The sequence below is a fragment of the Dermacentor variabilis genome, chromosome 11, assembly GCF_050947875.1.
Source record: "Dermacentor variabilis isolate Ectoservices chromosome 11, ASM5094787v1, whole genome shotgun sequence".
Taxonomy (NCBI): Eukaryota; Metazoa; Arthropoda; class Arachnida; order Ixodida; family Ixodidae; genus Dermacentor; species Dermacentor variabilis.
Window position 1 is genome coordinate 78,984,524 of NC_134578.1, and position 17,510 is coordinate 79,002,033.

The following is a 17,510-nucleotide window of genomic DNA, read 5'->3' on the forward strand; positions in this document are numbered from 1 at the left end:
ATTTCATAATTTCTTTTAGAAATCCCTGTGACCCTTCTTATTAGATGCTTATGATACATTGTGTTTTCTTTTTTTGCGCTCTAGGACACGGCATCTTTCGCACTGTACAATACTGACTCGCATGCTGAACCTTCCTGGTGCATTGAATTGCATGTTCGAGTATCTGCTGCTTACACTCGTAATGTGTACGCTAGATGTCCTTATTGGGCACTTGCACGTTAGCTCGTGATATATGATTCTTTCCGTAGCCTTAAATTTGTGTATTAGCACTTCGTCAAGCTAGCAAGAATGGCCACCAGTTGTTAAATTTTATTCTGTTTCAGGATGCGTCAATAGAGATGCTGTCGGTAACAAGACGTCTCGACAACGACCAAAAACATCGTTAGGAGGTCATCGAACACAACAATGGTTATCGTCAGCGTCGCAGAATGGGCGGACAGACAAAGCAAATCCAATTTCCGGCACTACTGCTGTCATCGACATGAACCACTATAAAGCGCAGATATTTTTATTCAAATGGAGAAATATATTTTTAAAAGCGTTTAAACTTTCGCATACACCGAGAAAAACCGCCGGTGACTTCGGAAAAATGTTTAATACTGCTACATAGTTCTTCCAGGTTTCTTTTCCACAATGCGCGTGGGTGCCGCGACGGGGAAGGCGAACTACATCCACAATCTTTAGGACTCCACCCAATGGATGCAGCATGAAAGGCATCTTTCTTGATTTCGCAGTCGTTTTGTTGCCGGGATCAGAAAAGAGCCTCTATATTTTAGTATATTGCAACTTCTGGCACTTAATCAGGATTGCTCATATCTCTCTTGAAAGAAGGAGATTGTTTGGTTTGGAATAAATATATTCCATACCGCTATCAAGTTGCACAAAACTGAATGTTGTTACCAACATTGTTTGGGCCATCGAGAGTTTTGGATTGTTTGCCAGATGTTTTGGGCAATTGTTTTTTGAAGCGTTGCTTCGCAACTGTGTGTGCAAGCAACTTCCTATCGCTAGGTGTGGTTCCGCGCAGGATACGGAGCATCGTCGAACCTTGACTACCCCACCAATAAGAGGACTAGATTATTGCTGGTATAGGTAATGAAGAATCACTGTTGCAGTCATCGAGTAACGGATTCGAAAATAGCTTTAGGGTAACTAGATACCAAATAATGCTTATACGACCAGAAGTACACAGATGATCAATTGGTTTTGCTACCCACACTATGCACTCAGAAAACAAGGTAAAATAGATATTGTTGGTTTCTTTGGGGATCTCGACATCAGCCGAGGAGCATGTCCTTCAAACCTGAAGATATGTGTGCTTTTTGCAGACTCCTCTTTTGCATGTCTGTAAGGAAAAGGAAATAAAGTATTAGGGCAAGGTCAATCAATAGACAAAATTCGTGCCAAGCTTGATACAGTTATAAATATTTTATACGATTGATTTTGGGAGAACATTAGGAGAAAGCTTTAGTTGGAGGCCAACTCATATTGTGAAAAAGAACACAGCACAAGAAAGACAAAGACACGACAGAGCGACATGCACATTGGACTGACTTACAACAGTTTATTCATGAAGCCATGTCGGAATGAATATAAAGGGCGCTGCCATGCACCATATTCGCAAAAAAAAAAACCTTGAACATCATTTCCAATGCTGGTAATGATAGTCACTTACCTACAGAGCACACGAAGGGCTCGCCATTCAAACCCTATCAAGATACGCTATTCTCCGAGATGAAAGTGCAATAGAAGAAGAACCGACACACGAGCTGTAAACTTCCTAATAAATATCCTTAAATGATTTCACGTGTCAGCTGTGAACTATGTTTAGCCAGCAATTCGCTTATCTCCAACTAGGACTTGCGCCCGCGGCCTCCGCAATAAATACCCAGATGACCCTGTACGGTGTTGTACACATTGTTATGGTGCTCCCTGAGACGATCATTTAAGGACCTTCTTGTCTATCCCGCGTACTTTCCTCCACAAGCGAGAGGAATCGCATACACCACGCCAGCGATGCAGGGCCCTAAACCCGTCCTGTGTGTCACAGTACAATGGCCACGCCTGGCTTCTGAAGCAAATTTGCAAAGATTTGCTAGTTCTTCCGGAGCGGAAAAAAGCCACCGCAACACCGGCACGTTGCTCTACCCTCTTAAGTTTGTGGGACGAATCATGCATATACGGAAGTACCGCAAGTCTTTTTTCTTTTCCACTGGCGGAAGTAGTGTTCGATCAGTTTCGCCATGCTTGATTTGCTTAAGGAGCTCTTCCGCGATAACTGATAGAAAAGCCTTCGTGTATGCGGCTGACAACAAGCGGTCAACCTGAGCACCAAACTTCTTTGCATAGAATGTGGACGGGCTTCTTATGGTACTGACGAGACACACATTAGCGATTCCTCTTTTGACTAATTTTTATTGCGCTGACTGAAAAGAGAGAAGCGGTTTACCGCTACTTGGTTTGAAGGACCAGTACAAATGTCTACTGCACATGCACAGCCTGATGTCCAAAACGCTTAAACAGTTATTTGCAGGTATCTCCTGAACAAACTTATAAGTCATCGATGTGTGCGTGTCGCTCTCTCGCGTCCTTGTCTTTCTTGTGCTGTGTCCTTTTTCCAATGAATCACCAATGAACCCAAGCTTCCACTCTAAGAACTTATATCTTCCCATTCAAATGGATGTAAAACACGGAAAAGTATTTAACAAAAACGGCGGGCTTATTTGACAGAAAATTGTTGGTTTTGAGATAAGTTCTATCAACTGCATTGATCTGAGTTCTTATTTAATATGTCGAGGCTGTTACAATATTTGGAGAAGATGCGTAGGTAGAAAAAGTGAATCAACTCTAGACTCTGCGCGGAAAACCTATATTCGGTAAACGGCATCTATGAGAGCATCTTTGCAAATGGATGCTCTTGCCAATGCATATGTGGATTTCCATTGTACGTGATTTTAAGCAGTTTTATGAGAATAGTGCATAATTTGCACTCACAAAGTAGTATTATATATCAGAGAGGTGTATTATACATGAATTCGTTGCGGTTTAGGCGTAATAAGAGGTACCATTTCCAGAATTACTATGTCGTTGTTTAATGCTAAGCTGCAGAGTTGGTAGCTTGATAATTGAGTTTCGTAAGATTTAGTAACCTTAAATAAGGTTACTGAAAAAAATTATGGCACCATTTGGAGGACCAGTTGATAATGTCACTAGAATAACAAATCATACTTCAAGCAAGAGATATAATAGAAATTGATGCAGTGACAGAAAACTTTTTTCCTACACTCTGTTGAAATAGATCGGAGTACAAGAAATAGAGCATCATATCCTGTAGAGCTGCACACTCCTTTGGCAATTAGGTAAAATATGTCAGCTCAGAAATTATTTTCTTATGGTAAGGTGCGATGTTCTTTAGGACATAACATATTTATGCCAATCTTTTGTAACTAGTTCCTATGTATATTGATAACAAAAATGAATATATTTATTAACTCACACAGGAAAACAACACTATGTGCTTCTTGCAGCCGTAGCGTGCTAACATTTATTGGAGCATATCCTAGCCGATTTACGATAATATTGCAATAAAGTACGTTTTACATAAATGTGAAGGTTCCACTAAACTTATACCATTGGCCACGCTGTGATATATGCTATCTGTTTTAGTACGCAGAGCAAAAGCCTCCATGCTACTCTTATGATATTTATTCGATTTCTGTTGAGTTTAAGATAGAAATACCTTGAATTTCGAGATTGTAATGAAGCGGGTAGTTATGCCAAATTATGCTCAAATTAACTTCGTTTCTCCAATACGACGCTCACTTGAAATCTTAGGTGCGCTATATTTTAGGCTGTGAATAATATGCGCATATCATAAACGTAAAGTTAATGTAAGGTTTCCAACATCTACCACCTAAGAAAATCCGTTGATCATCGTAAGCATTCGCTTTTGCTATCGCTATTTCTACTTTCTTTCATGTTGTTTTTCCTGAAAATAAAGAGTGTTTACACCATACGAACCTTCCCCTTAACACACTCCATTCCATCCGGTATGTCAGCTTCCTGGCACAAATTTATTCGATAGTTTGGTGAACGGCAGCAATCCATTTTGCACTTCTTGGCAATATCTTCAGTCTGAAAAGAAAAGCACAGTTCTTGTGATGTTTTTATACTGCTGACTTCTCTTCAGTATGCGTTGTTTCTTGGGCTTGTAAAGTATGATTTGTATAAAGCCAACCGCTAGTAGCAGTTCTGAGGTATCCGTCTCCACCATCTGCTGCCGAAATTCATTCACGCGGCAGTTTTTATCGCCCTGAAGTGAGCAATAGAGCCTTATGGGAACCCAAAAACTGCACGCTGAACACCGTTTGAAAACATTCTTAAAGACGGATATGAAATGTAGCTAATAGACATCCATATGAAATGTCACACAATGCTCCTAAGGAAGACGAGATATCTCCTAACTATGACTATCCCGAGGATTTGTGCTAAGCATGCATATCTTTACCGCTCCTCTACTTTATCGTAACTATTTCATCACGCAACATATATCATAATACGAATAATTAGCAAAGTTCATTCTTGAAATGTTTTGCTCGGCAGCCTGGCATTTGCGTTTTGTTCCATATGCGGGCTTGTTTAGTTATCACACGCACATAAAGGGAATACCATTATAGGTTCTTTGCAATTTTCTTCGCGGTCGGATTGAAAATGGCGCGCAACATATGCTCTGTACTGGAGAATTTGTGGTATACCTCTTACATCACTAGGTTTCAATTAGAACATATTGACTGTTCGAAAACGGATGGGTATACGAGTAGAGGCGCCAAGGACATGCACAAAAGATAGCTTAGCGAAGCTTTCCAATTGTGAACATAATAAATTGGCAAACCTTCCCGCGCAATCGAGCAGGAGAAAACAACATAACAACAAACCATAATATCTATCGCACAGCATAATTCCAGAACATATGAAAAATTATCAGGTATGGCCAGAGTCAGGGGATGTCCAAAGCTAGATATATGCTGTCACAGCAATAGTAATACACTCTCGTTTCCGACCATACTGCGTACCTTAGCTAGCTATAGTGGTGATTTGGGCGAGCTGGAAAAGTTCATTTACGATAGACTCGCCATTGCTGCTTAGTGCATTTGACGTCGCTGCTAAGTATGACGTCGCGGGTATCAAATTGCGGCCATGGTAGCCACATTACCATGGAGGTGGAATGCAAAGACACCCACTTGTCGTGCATTGGAGGCAGGACAATGAAGGCCGTGTTGTGAAAATTATTCTCAAGTTTCCCGCAACGCATGCCTCAAGATTCTAGTGTGGTTCTGGCGCATAAAACTTGGGAATCAATTTTTTTTAGTCCTGCGGACGATCAGAGCTTTATAGAAAGCGCATGGCCTGTTAGATGTTGTCGCTTCACTTACGCAGCCAGACTTTTCAACCTAACACATTCAACCTCAACGACGCGTTGTTTAGAAATAGCGTTCGACAGTCACTAGTGTTTCTAACTGCTTATACATGCAGTAGATGGCACGCATTTACAGATATGGTCGCGAAGGTATACACAGATATAACTTAGGCCAACAATGATGTCTTCATAAACAAAGTATAATATTATATATAAAACCAAGCTATTCCAAACTTTTCTATTTCAATGCTGCAATCGGTCCTCCGCTATTGGTCAAAAACTTCTTTGGACCACCCCCACTTCCCCTTTCTGTCACGTGACGTCACGAAAACCGCGATAGCTTCCCATTTCATATGACCTGTACAGACTGATTATGCATAATTAGACCGAACAAAAGAAAAGAAAACATTTATTTCTTATTCGACGCCTTTTCGCCATTATCCCTCCGCGCTTGGTCAAGTTTTCGGGCTGCACTCACTTGACCTGCCTGTCAGGCGACGTCACAAAACCGCGAATCCTCACCGCCTCCAATTGATGTGTACGCGTTAAATATGAATTAATATGCCAGAAAAAAAAAAGAATTTCCTTCTGAATAGCCGCAGGCTGCCCCGTTCCGAAAGGAATAAAAGACGGCCGCCGCCGATCGCGTGTGCACTGGCTACTCGCACTTGCCTGAGTATAATCAAACTTTTTTATGGCCGTGTAACGATTTCGAGCACTTTCGGCGCGTTTACGACCTCGTTCTGCCAACTCTTCTTTGCTGAGGATCTGTTTTATCGTAATTGCTAAGCTTCCGTTGCACGCCGCCGCGATTTTCGACCAGCCACCGCAAGCTAAGTAATGGAAAGCGGACCAATCGCACACGCCGGCACCACCCTCTTCATCCGGTTATCGATTTGCAGTGCAGTGGCTCGGCCCCATCGAATTCCTCTCCACTTGAGCGTGCTCCTCGCCTCTTGTCAGCCAATCAGATAAAACGAGCCGCTCAGTGTAGGCAATGTTATTTGTTTTTCAAGCAAGCAGAAGTGACCTGCTATGAACGAGAAGAGCGTTTGATTGGTGCGTTCAGACAATCCTGCGGGTGAGCACCCGATGCTTGCGTCGGCGGTTACGCAAATTTGAGGTCAGAAGATTGGAATAAAAACATATTGGAATGGTTTTACGTTATGCTGCCCCATGACCACGTATAATAGGAAGAGTTCCAAGTTTTCAAGAATTCTCTTAGTTTTTCTTGATGCTTACTGTTTGTTCGGGATAAAGCTGCGTTTAACTTATGCTGTGCAATCATAAGTACTGTGTAATCTGAATATAATGACGTGAAAATTGTTTAGTGCTAATGGTGAAGAGATTTAGTTATTCGAGAAATATCAATAAAAAGATGTTATTCGGCTCTATTGTCTTTGGACACCATTCCATAGGCATTCGATTCAATTAGCATTGAACACTTTTATTTGTACTCAACTCGTCCTTAAACATATAATTCACACGCGCTGAATAATATTGATCGCCCAGGTCCTTGGATATTACAGAAAGCACTAGTTAAAAAGAACGGCGTGGATTTCAAGCTTTCGGATACCCACGACCCCATTATTCATGAGATTTTCCTGGACTTTCAATCGGGCTTGTCCCTTTTATCTAACGCCAGCTAAACACCACTCCCTAAGCACCGAATTATCACCAATCAAGAAGTGTTTCCAAATCGATAAAAGTTTTAACGCGTTTCCGTGAAGGAACGAGAGGCTCTTCCGTCACAGCTAAACTAGATTCTCGCCACTGATGGCGTCGGCCAAACGCTCAGTTGTCTGTGGTATAATCCTATCGTTCTGGTCACAAGTGGCAAATGCGACAGAAAGGAGAAGCATTGGTAGCAATAGCAAAGATTCAGACTACTACTAGAAGCAAGCTGAGCAGTTTTATTGGAAGTATAATTTGTAGTTAGCAGTCACTTACTAATTATTTACAATCGTGATGTCACGCACACGGAGGCAAGCAAGAACATTTCTCACTCTATTTACTCAAAAAATAGCTGTCAGAACGCAGGCGTGCTGAAGAGCGCTTGCCTCGGGGACCGAACACTTTGGGCAGCGTGTCACGTCAATGCGTGTCGGATACTTCAGGCTCCTCCCGACACAAGGCGTGCGGGAAGATAGCGCACAGAAAGTGACCACCCACGTCTGCTCGCGCAGCTTCTGCACCCGCTGCAGATTGTCAGCAAGCTAAGTTGCAGGGTCTGCTTATGTGCTAAGCTGCAATGCCAGCCATGCGCAGCTATGGCCTCAATAGGCGAGGAGGCGAGTGCACACAGGCACTCCCTCCCCTACTTTAGCAAGCCCCTTATCACGTGCTCTTGGGCTCGCCTCCCCTCTTCCCTAGCTCATGTTTGACCCTACTTTCAGCATGTGCCAAGTGGGAAGGCGTGCATGAGGCAGCCATCTTTCTCGGTTGCACCTCGCGCGCACAGTAAAAAATTTCCGTAATCTTACGGAGGAATTGCAGGTAAATATATGGAACGTATGTCGTATTTCAAAATACGACAAAAGCTGCCGTTAATTTGCGGAAATGCTCCCAGTTTTAGTTTCTACCGGACATTTCACTGTAATAATACAGTGACTACAGTGTTATGCACGAAACAGGCAGACTTCCATACCTTTGTTATGTGAAATCCGTATTTTTGCGAGGGAAACTATACACGCTGTCTGGGGGTGGGGGGGTGGGGCGGGGGTGTAAGCATTTCTGCTCACAAAGTTTCATTTAAAAAAAAATTTTATTGAATACGCTAACTGTATGCGCTACGAAGATATGTACGAAATGTAAAATGTGAGCGCTAAGCTTCGGCCGAAAGCTGCAATAACAGATCGTATAAATATATGTATGCATCCTCTATAGTGCAGTCACAATTTGCCGCACATACGCGCCTTGAACCTCTGATCATATGCGCAAATATATGCCTGTGTTTCCAATGTTCTATAAATAAGCGCTTTGTAGGCAATAATACAGCATACGTGTTTAGGTGAACGAAGAGCGGTGCGCATTCGTGTCAATGCGAACAAACTTCCGGCACTCAGATTATGGTGTACTGGGAATGACATTGGTGCTCTACGTCATAAATTGAGTTCACTATAAGTAAGTACCGAAACGCAGGGAATGGTATAATGACCGTAACTGCCTTTACATTTAGCATCACATTGCCTCGAAGGAAACTGGCGGCATATAGATCCAAGTACAAAGGCTGCATGAAATCAATCTTAGAATGCGGGCGGCAATTAACCCAACAGTGAAAGGACTCTGCTGAACTTTGATGTAATCGATGTAACTCATTCCCATTATAATTCCAGGCTACCTTGTCCGTGTCAATAACTGTCCATTAATTGAAACACACGATTACGCATAAACTTCACTGTTCATGCGTTGTCAATTCTTGGGGTAAGATGCAATAAAAGAATTTCGCGCTTTATCTTGAAACAAGATCGGTTAGCGCGCACGTTATTGTACGGCAGAATAAATACCGCGGACGTGCACCAACATGTGTGTAAACTACGGGAAGATGGCTGAAGATGAAGGACCTAGTGCCATGCTAGTACTATTGGTTTTGTCAAAAAGAAATAAAAAGAAAGGAGAGGAAAACGCGCAGTGCCGAGTTGGCGTAATTATTCGTGCTTTATTTCTTTTTGACCCAGCGTGCAACACCATTTCTTCCATGTGCTTTATCCATAAATAAATGTGATGACATTACTCATTATTTACCGGTTCATTACATGCACCATTCAACCCAAATTAGCACTATCACTAAACCTTATTGGCGTATCGCAGTGCACTGCTTTACACTGCATTGCAACACTGGGGTATGCTATCCCCAGTAGCAAACCGCCTGGTTGACCTCCCGGCCTTTCTTCTTCTTGCATTCTTTATCTCTTTGTATAAAATGCACTACTTCGTCGGAAAGAAAACGTTCTCCTCTTTCAGAATACAATTATTTCTCAAGCAATTATTTTGCTGTTCCAGCAACTAGAGCACAAATGCGAAAACGAGACCGATTCTGTTCTGTTCTCTGTAGTCGCAAAGTGCGGCACCAGGAAGCAGCGCGCGCTGCGCTTCCGTAAAACCCCTATATGATATGCGTGATAAGTGACTACATCTTCTCTCTCCTCCTCCTATGCCGGCGCTCCTTCTCTCGGCTTCTCCCGGGTGCCGACAGTGGCGGCATCTATGTCGGGTGAAGCCACACTCTTAGGCAAAGTTACACCCTTTGGCTTGCCCCTTCTGCCACACAACGATAATCGTTATCTGCCTTGATGCGCTTCCTTTCTTTAACGCTGCGATCCCGCTACTTTCCAGTAATGAACGGGACGCGCGTTATCAGCATAGAACAGTTTACACCCTTGAGAGTGCCCCTTCTGATAACGCGCGTGCCGTTCGTTACTGGAAAGTAGCAGGCTCGCAGCGTTAAAGAAAGGAAGCGCATCGAGGCAGATAACGATTATTGTTGCGTGGCAGAAGGGGCAAGCCAAAGGGTGTAACTTTGCCTAACAGTGCACTAGACCCTCCCAACGTTCGCTCCTTTGGCTTGCAGCGCACTGCGTGCCTGAAGGATTTGGTTGATGCGTGTATGACAAGAGAGTTTCATAAATGAGTTATTCCATTAGCTGCCGGTATGCACGTTGCACTGCTTTATCGAAGCTCCTTGAACTGCGATCACTTCGATTGCGGTGTCAACAGGGGAGGTGCTGTGCTCAAGCGAGCTAACGGAGTGTTTTTTCCTCGAACGGCGCCTTTTGATCAGCTTCATTTTAACTTCAACGCCGCCAAGAGAAATTGGAGAAACATACGCTTCGTATGTGGTTATTCCCCTTTTAGTATTTTTAAAACACACACATGGGGTCTAGGATTTATAAGAATTGATGGCGGTGTACTACTTGTCTAAACTTTCAAAGGAACGTTTCCTCGTAGTACAAAAAGGCTTGATGATGCATCGGGCATTCGTTTCTGCATGCCGTAATTTTGAAGTATTTGGCTTTCAAATTGGCCGTCGGTGAAGTGATCCTAAGATTAATAAGCTAAGATTTGGTATGGAATAACTTTTGAGAATTGATACACGGCACAGAAGAAAATATAAGCCGTAACATTTCAGAAATAATTTCGCAAATAAGAACTTTTGATATGTCAGCTAGGCGTGTGCGTGACCATAACAATTTTATCAACGTCGAACGTTCAAAATGGTCTGGGTCATTGTGACCCTTCGTTAGAGGTTTCTTTTACCCAAGCCACCCGCGTTAAAAATGTTTCAACCAGCTGAGATATGCACGACATTTCTGTACCCAATACAATTACGGCTGTGTTTAGTGGATGTCTGCATTCTGAATTATTATGGAAGCAGATATGGCGCACACGAGATGTAGCCGCCATTACTGTGCCTAGGCACAGTAACTGCCAAATTTTCCAACCCCGCCAATACAAATATATGCACCAATGCGCACTACATAAAAGCTTAACCTGCACCGCGAGTCGCATGAACAGTGGGGTTTAAAACGATGAGAACCGCCGTTTTAGTCTCGAGTTCGTCAGCGGAGTGCAATTAAAGGAAATACGTCTAGCCATCCGCGCCACTTCAGTATACGTATACGCGTCACTGAACGGCTGGTCGAAATAACATATGAAGCGCAACTTTTGTTTCTAAGCCTAGCAATGGTTTCTACTAGAACGAAACGAGTGCGCCAAGCAATGTGCGCAACATCATAATGTAGCCTGCTGAACCACAAGGGTGTCGATCGTTCTTTAGTGAGAAGAAACAACTACAACCGTGCCGATCGTTCTTCAGTGAGAAGAAAAGCTGCAGATGCTCGCGCTTCTCACCAAATTGTGCGAAAAAATACGAGTGACTTCTGATGAACGGTGAACGGTGAACTGGAAAACGGTGAACTGGTTTTATCATTTCCTGCACTCATTTTGCACACGCTGGTATCTTCAGTTATGAGGCCCTCAGTCCCTCAGTTGATCAATCTTGCCGATAGCTGGATCTTGCAAGCTTGCGTCTTGCGCTAAATAGTCCATGCTTTATGCTATGAATGGTGCCAAAGTTTCAGCAAACGGTGCTCCGGTTGACACCTACATGGCGCGCTCACCTTTACAGAGTAGACATTCTCTCGCTTGTCATCAACCTTCAGAAATGTCCTGCAGTAATGCTCCTCATTAACAATTTGGCCTGGAAGTGCCTTGTGTCGGGACATGTAGTTTGTGGGCGAAACTATTCTTATGCACTGCCATGGCAGTTTCCTGCAAAAAAGAGAATTTTCAACTTTCAAGAGCCCTGTCAACCGCTGCAAAACATCAATTAATTAAAGTTTGTCGTTCTAAGGAATTTATCGGGAAAGCCATTCGTGAATAAAAAAAAACTAGAAAAGGAATGACGCTTCTTACTTCACAGTATTGCGTATGTCCTCTACAGTGCACGAAGAAAGCCGATATTTTTTTGCTCCTCCATCCACGTAACTCATCAGATATCCTCCTGACCACGGGCACATCGGAGGATGATCGTGTCGTGCTCCCAACCTGCCATGTGGAAATACGACTCAATATTTAACAATTGGTGTTTGTTACTTTTGATTGAAAGCAGATTTACTTACACATGCGCAAGTTCATGAGCCATGACAGCCGCTCCCAGAAATGAGGGTGCAGCATCTTCGCTTAAGCCGACTGCGTTCTTGGTGCAGACAGAGCCTAGATTTGAAATCCCTGAATAGGAAATTAAGAACGGGGCTTGAGTATCTCGATCTTTATTCTGGGTGAAAAAGTAACTGTTCATGCCTCAAAATAGTACAGGACAATGTCAATGAAACCACATCAAATAAAATACACATAGCGCAGTATTTAAAATAAAGGAAATTCTCGAGAAAATTAATCTTCTGTGTATTGATGATTATTTTCAAAACGGATCGCTTTTAGACTGATGTACAATGCATTCATTAGGATATTGATAACGATTAGCAATGTATCCGACTATCTGACTTTTCTGAATACACGTTTGGTGTGTCTTAATGTTCAATGTTCGGCCGCCTAGTCACCTTTTACTCTGGAGCAATCACGCCAGTGAGTTTTATAGGACGGACATGTAGAGAGCTTGGTGCTAACACCCAATTCAACGAAATCGCAGTGGCGTTGCCTATGATGATCGGTTACTGCTTGAATGACTTCGTTTATTCAATTTGCTGATGCGAAGTCGACGAGAAAAACAAAAAAAAAACATGTGTCCATGTCCTTCATATTGTCACTCGGCGGCTCTGTGACCTTGGGTCTTGCCAAGGATCAAGCGCAGAATTGTTGACTCGCCTCTGCAAGTCCCCGACCATAGGTCCCCGCAGGCAGTGCATCCACGCAGCACACTCCAGTGGTGCCGGGCTCGCTACCAGGAAGCACGCTGCGGCTCGGCAGAGCGCCTGCTCATTGGGTGAAATCTGCTGTCATGCGTGCCAAATTGCGGCGGTACAATCGTCGGCGAGACCTTACACAAGCCGCAACAGTCAATACTGCCCAGCAGAGGAGCTCGTTGATTGCTGGACGGCTCGCCAATGACGACTTCAGTCCCTGGACATGCAGCCAGAGTGCTAAGTTGTGTGGCTGAAAGCCGCGCCGAGAATTTGCACAGTGGCTGAGTGTGAAGACGAAGTGCACTTGGCCAGGGGAACTTGCACAGCGAGTGCGACGAGAAGACGATGAGGCAGAAAATAGAACAGCTTGCCCAATTAATGAGTGCTGTGTCTATCTCGCCTCTTACAAAATGCATTGGCATTTAGTGCGAAACGATAACTTTGTAACCGCACTTGAAGAAAGGTCACAGGGAGAAGGCTGAAAACGATTATAGCACAGTAACCTTAAATACTGGCTGGAACATGGTCGAGGAGGTCCCCAAAGTGTGCTGCAGCACTGACTTCCCAAAAACTGAAGGGCTGAACACTGCCTAGATACTCATGCTTTATAAAACAATCTTATGTGTGTCAATGTAGCCGTCATCCACAGAGACCGAGTCGCGACCCGTATTTAACGGAACTGTACTCATGTCTGTTGTGCCCCCATATCCCTGCATTTTCTTCTTTATGTCTTGAAACTAGGCAGTCAAAATATATGCCGCTAAGTACTTGTAGCGCGCTTCCTTGGGTGGCGCCTAAAATTCGGATAGCGCGTGTCTACATGAAAGGAAAATAAAAGACGGCGTTTGGCCGGGGCACGCGAAGCCACAGCTCGCAGTCCTATTCCTGCGTTGATTCGAATCAGCAGTCTCATTCCTTCGGGCTTGAGGTATACCACTGCAAACTCACCACAATACTTCGGTACTTTTCGTTCTAACCCATATGTGTGTGTCGCCCGATCTGTTGCAATGCCCTGAGATATTTATCTAATGTTTTCCCCAGGCATCATTCTTCATGAAAGATGAAGCCAGGAAACCGAGCTTGATACCGCCAACGGTCAGAAATCTAATCAGGAGAACGCACAATATTCTCGCACACCATGTGTGATGTACCGTAGCGCTGAGGTGCTCCTTGTATAATGCAGGAGAATCGAATGTAAAGGCAGAAGTGTATGATTGGGCACATGCGTTGAAACTCATGAACTTGATTTGAGCCAAGATAAACTGTCCAAATATTCAGACTTGCTATATCACAATTCAACAGCCTCATTAACATGTCTGCTGTTTTGACTGCACCAAATAAATATCGTAAAATATATTAAACTCATATAAAACTTGGTGACATCATTTTATTATTCGAGTGTTCGAATTGATTACCTCTAGATGCGGGGTAGGATCAGCAGTTGTTTCTGTAATAAACGAAGCTACAGCAATTAACTTTTCTATAATTAATCGCACGCACGTGGCTAAAGAACCTTACGAGCTTAGAGACAGTCCTCGAGCTTATCTACCTCTGTGTAGAAACTTTAAGGCGAAAGAATTAAATGGCTCGTTGTAATGGCTAATACCCGAAAAAAAGTGGCTTCTACTATAGAAAGCAAAAAAAAAAATCATCATTAGGAGTCGCTCATATCGCCGTAAGCAAGCGAAGGTGCAATCGATGTATTTGAGTCAAGAAACGAAAAGAAGAACGAACGAAAAAAGAAGGAAGGAACAAAAAAATGAAGAAAGAACGAAAGAACCTTTACGTAGTACATTAGGCGCTCGCATGCGTAGTTGAGCAGGTCTACCTACAGTGGAATGCGTTTACTTCACATTGCGACTCATTATGTCTTGCGAGAAGTTTCACGTCTCCGATCGTATAACTAGGGTACCATGTGTCCGCAGACTTTCGCTTTCATGCGTAAGAGGAGTCTAACATGCTGTCGAACTTTTTATTAAACATGCTTCTCCAACTACGCGAAGAAACCAATTTGAACCCTGCCCCTACAGGGAAGTGGGGGTAAGTGAAGCTTGTCCTGCACGCACCCGACCTCCGTCACGGTTAAGTGGCCCACAGGAAACAGTACAGGATGGCTTCGGCCGCCTGCTCCCTCCGCTCGGTATCTTCTTCTTGTGGCTGGCGGATTGGCTGGGCTCGGGCGGTTCTAAAGGCGTGTTTAAAGTATGACGCACGGTTTATGATTCTTACACCGTGGTCTGACATTATCGGCGCGCAGGCGAGCGTCGTAAGACGCGGGAGCAGCGCGGAGTGTTGGCCGCGTCTGGTTACGTTGGCAGCGTCAGTGCGTCGAACCATCGGTCGAACTATAAACGCTGTTATTCTCGCAAACGTGACGTAACGTGTGCGCGCGTTCACACTACGTCGCACTATATTAAGAAGAAAGCCTTTAATGGCTGATGCTCGCAGCCACGGCGGCGTCCGTTCGCAGAACATGTCACACTCCGCTAGGGGGCGCTCGTGGCGTCATCGGAGTGGCGCGTACTGCGCATGCGCCCAGTAGATGACGCCACCCTCGCGCTCCAAAACGGCATCGGCGGACGCTCTTCGCTAGCCGAGTCAGTCGGGTGTCTCCGAAGCGCGCTCCCGTTTCTCCAACAGCCAATCGTGCTCGCGCCGCCAGACGAAAGCGCAAGTCGCAGGAGGCTCAGCGACGACATTCGAGTGGAAAGGAACAGCGCCTTGCAGGGTGTCCTGACACAAGAAAGTTGAAAGCCAATGAATGGATGCGACTGAAGCAACTCAACCGGTCTCCTGGAATGAAGGCTAAAGAGGCAGAACGCAAGCGAGAACGACGCCTTCGGAACGAGCCCCAGCAAAAGCAGCAACAACAAGAAAGCACTTCAAGTGGGGCATGCCTACTCCAGATTCTCCGAACACCAGAGTATTGAACATCAACGAGAGAAAGCGTCTAAAGCAACTCAACACGTCTCCCGGAAAGAGTTCTAAAGAGGCAGAACGCAAGCGACAACAATGGTTGGCATAAATGTTTTAATCAACATCACAGTGCATTTCAATCAAAAACAGAAATTCAGACAACAGCAACAGAGGCAGTCGTAGAAAGGCTTTCGCCTACCGCAGTTTAGCTGAGCAAAGTGCTCATACAGTTTTTAGAGGCCTTAACTCACTGGTCGATGTGCTGAAGGCGAACCCTTTCACGGGTGCGTTCTCACCGCCGCTTGTCGAACACTGTGCATAGTCTGTGCATAAACGGCCATGCACAATGCATGGCCGTCCCATCCGTTTTTCAAGAATGAAGTGAATGGTCAGGAAGCCGGCTCAGAGCACGCGATAACCTCTCCTGTCATTTCTCTCCCCGGCGGAAGAGAAACGGCTCTTATTGATTACGGAATCCTTGCTAATGATTCACGCTCTCGCGCCGGCATAGCTGTCAATCATCAAACCGGCTTTTCCCGCAGTTGCTCTGCTGTGGGAGCAAATGAGTTTTTCAGCGGGATCACTACAACGCCACTCGAGAGCCAATACAAGCTTCGCTTAAACATATAGAAAATAAACTCTTTGAAAGCGCAACTGACGCAGAAAAGGGAAGACTGTAAGGCCGACCTGACCGGGGCCATCCTTTTCTGATATTGTCACAAATGGTTTGGCTCCGTGACCATGTTCCTTGCGGCCAGTAAACTTTCGATTTTACAGTGAAGCTGTATGTGGCTCAGATCTGCGGTTTAACAGCGTCTGCGAGTCCAATCACATGATACTTTCTCAGACGTGTTCCGGCTCACGCGATTGCCTATTTCCATTCGTGAATTATTGTACCAACATTCAAATTAGAGCCTTGTTCTATGGCAACGCAGCCGTGCACATTCTTTATAAAACATGTGAACTCACCTTCGTAGCTTCTATCCAGAATATCATTTTCATACCGGGCCATGTCTCGGCTACCAGCAAGTAGAAAATTTTCAGTTTATTTAGTCGAGAGACAATGCATGTTAGCGGACAAAATTCTAAACAGAGGTTATATATTTTTTCGAAGTGTAGAGCTCAATTTACGACACTCGGTCAGAGGGTACCAGGACTTTTGTAACTCGAGCACTCGAAACTCATTTTTTAGTACGAGCACTTTAGAAATACGTGACAATGCTAGCTCACCCAGTTATCAGGTGCACCACGTCAGGAGCACCGGAGATTTTTCCCTCTGTGTAATATTTTATCAAGCCTTCCAGTGTTTCTGCACCAATAATAGCGCCATCTATAATTTTAGCGAATTCATCTTCCTGCAACAAAAAGCCAAAATTGAACACTGTTTTTCACGGCTTCAATAAATAGAAGCAGCATTGTTTACCCTTAGAATATTTTGCGTCAAACATTGAGCACACACAAGTAATCACAATTCACATACGCCTTTGGGCCACACCAATGTTCTTACCACATTTATACAAGTCTACCAGGTGGCATTTCTTTTAATGCGAACGTACTAAATAATGATTGTCTGTTCGAGATAGTGGCATTACGTCAGATGATGTTGGTTACCAAAAGGAGCAAACGACAAATGACTGTGTCCACTTTAACCATGTTGCAAATCTTACACGTTAACGTTTGGGCTATAACGTTTGGAAGACGTCTCGGAAATGCTCAAGTGAAATGTAACGATACCTAATCCATACTCATTTCACAAAAATCGTGCTCCTCAGGTGCAGCTTAGATAAATTATGCCCATATTTCAGGAGGAAATCACC

The 17,510-nt window shown here is 44.1% G+C and overlaps 1 long non-coding RNA gene across 1 annotated transcript; it reads right to left on the reverse strand.

Annotated features, from left to right (window-relative positions):
• Positions 1-12,060: 12,060 nt before the first annotated feature.
• LOC142564467 (uncharacterized) lies at positions 12,061-16,988 on the reverse strand. The gene is made up of 3 exons (XR_012824576.1): positions 16,924-16,988; positions 16,663-16,712; positions 12,061-12,145 (listed from the first exon to the last, which is right to left on the reverse strand). It is a non-coding gene; the product is annotated as an uncharacterized LOC142564467 (long non-coding RNA).
• Between the last annotated feature and the right edge of the window lie 522 nt (positions 16,989-17,510).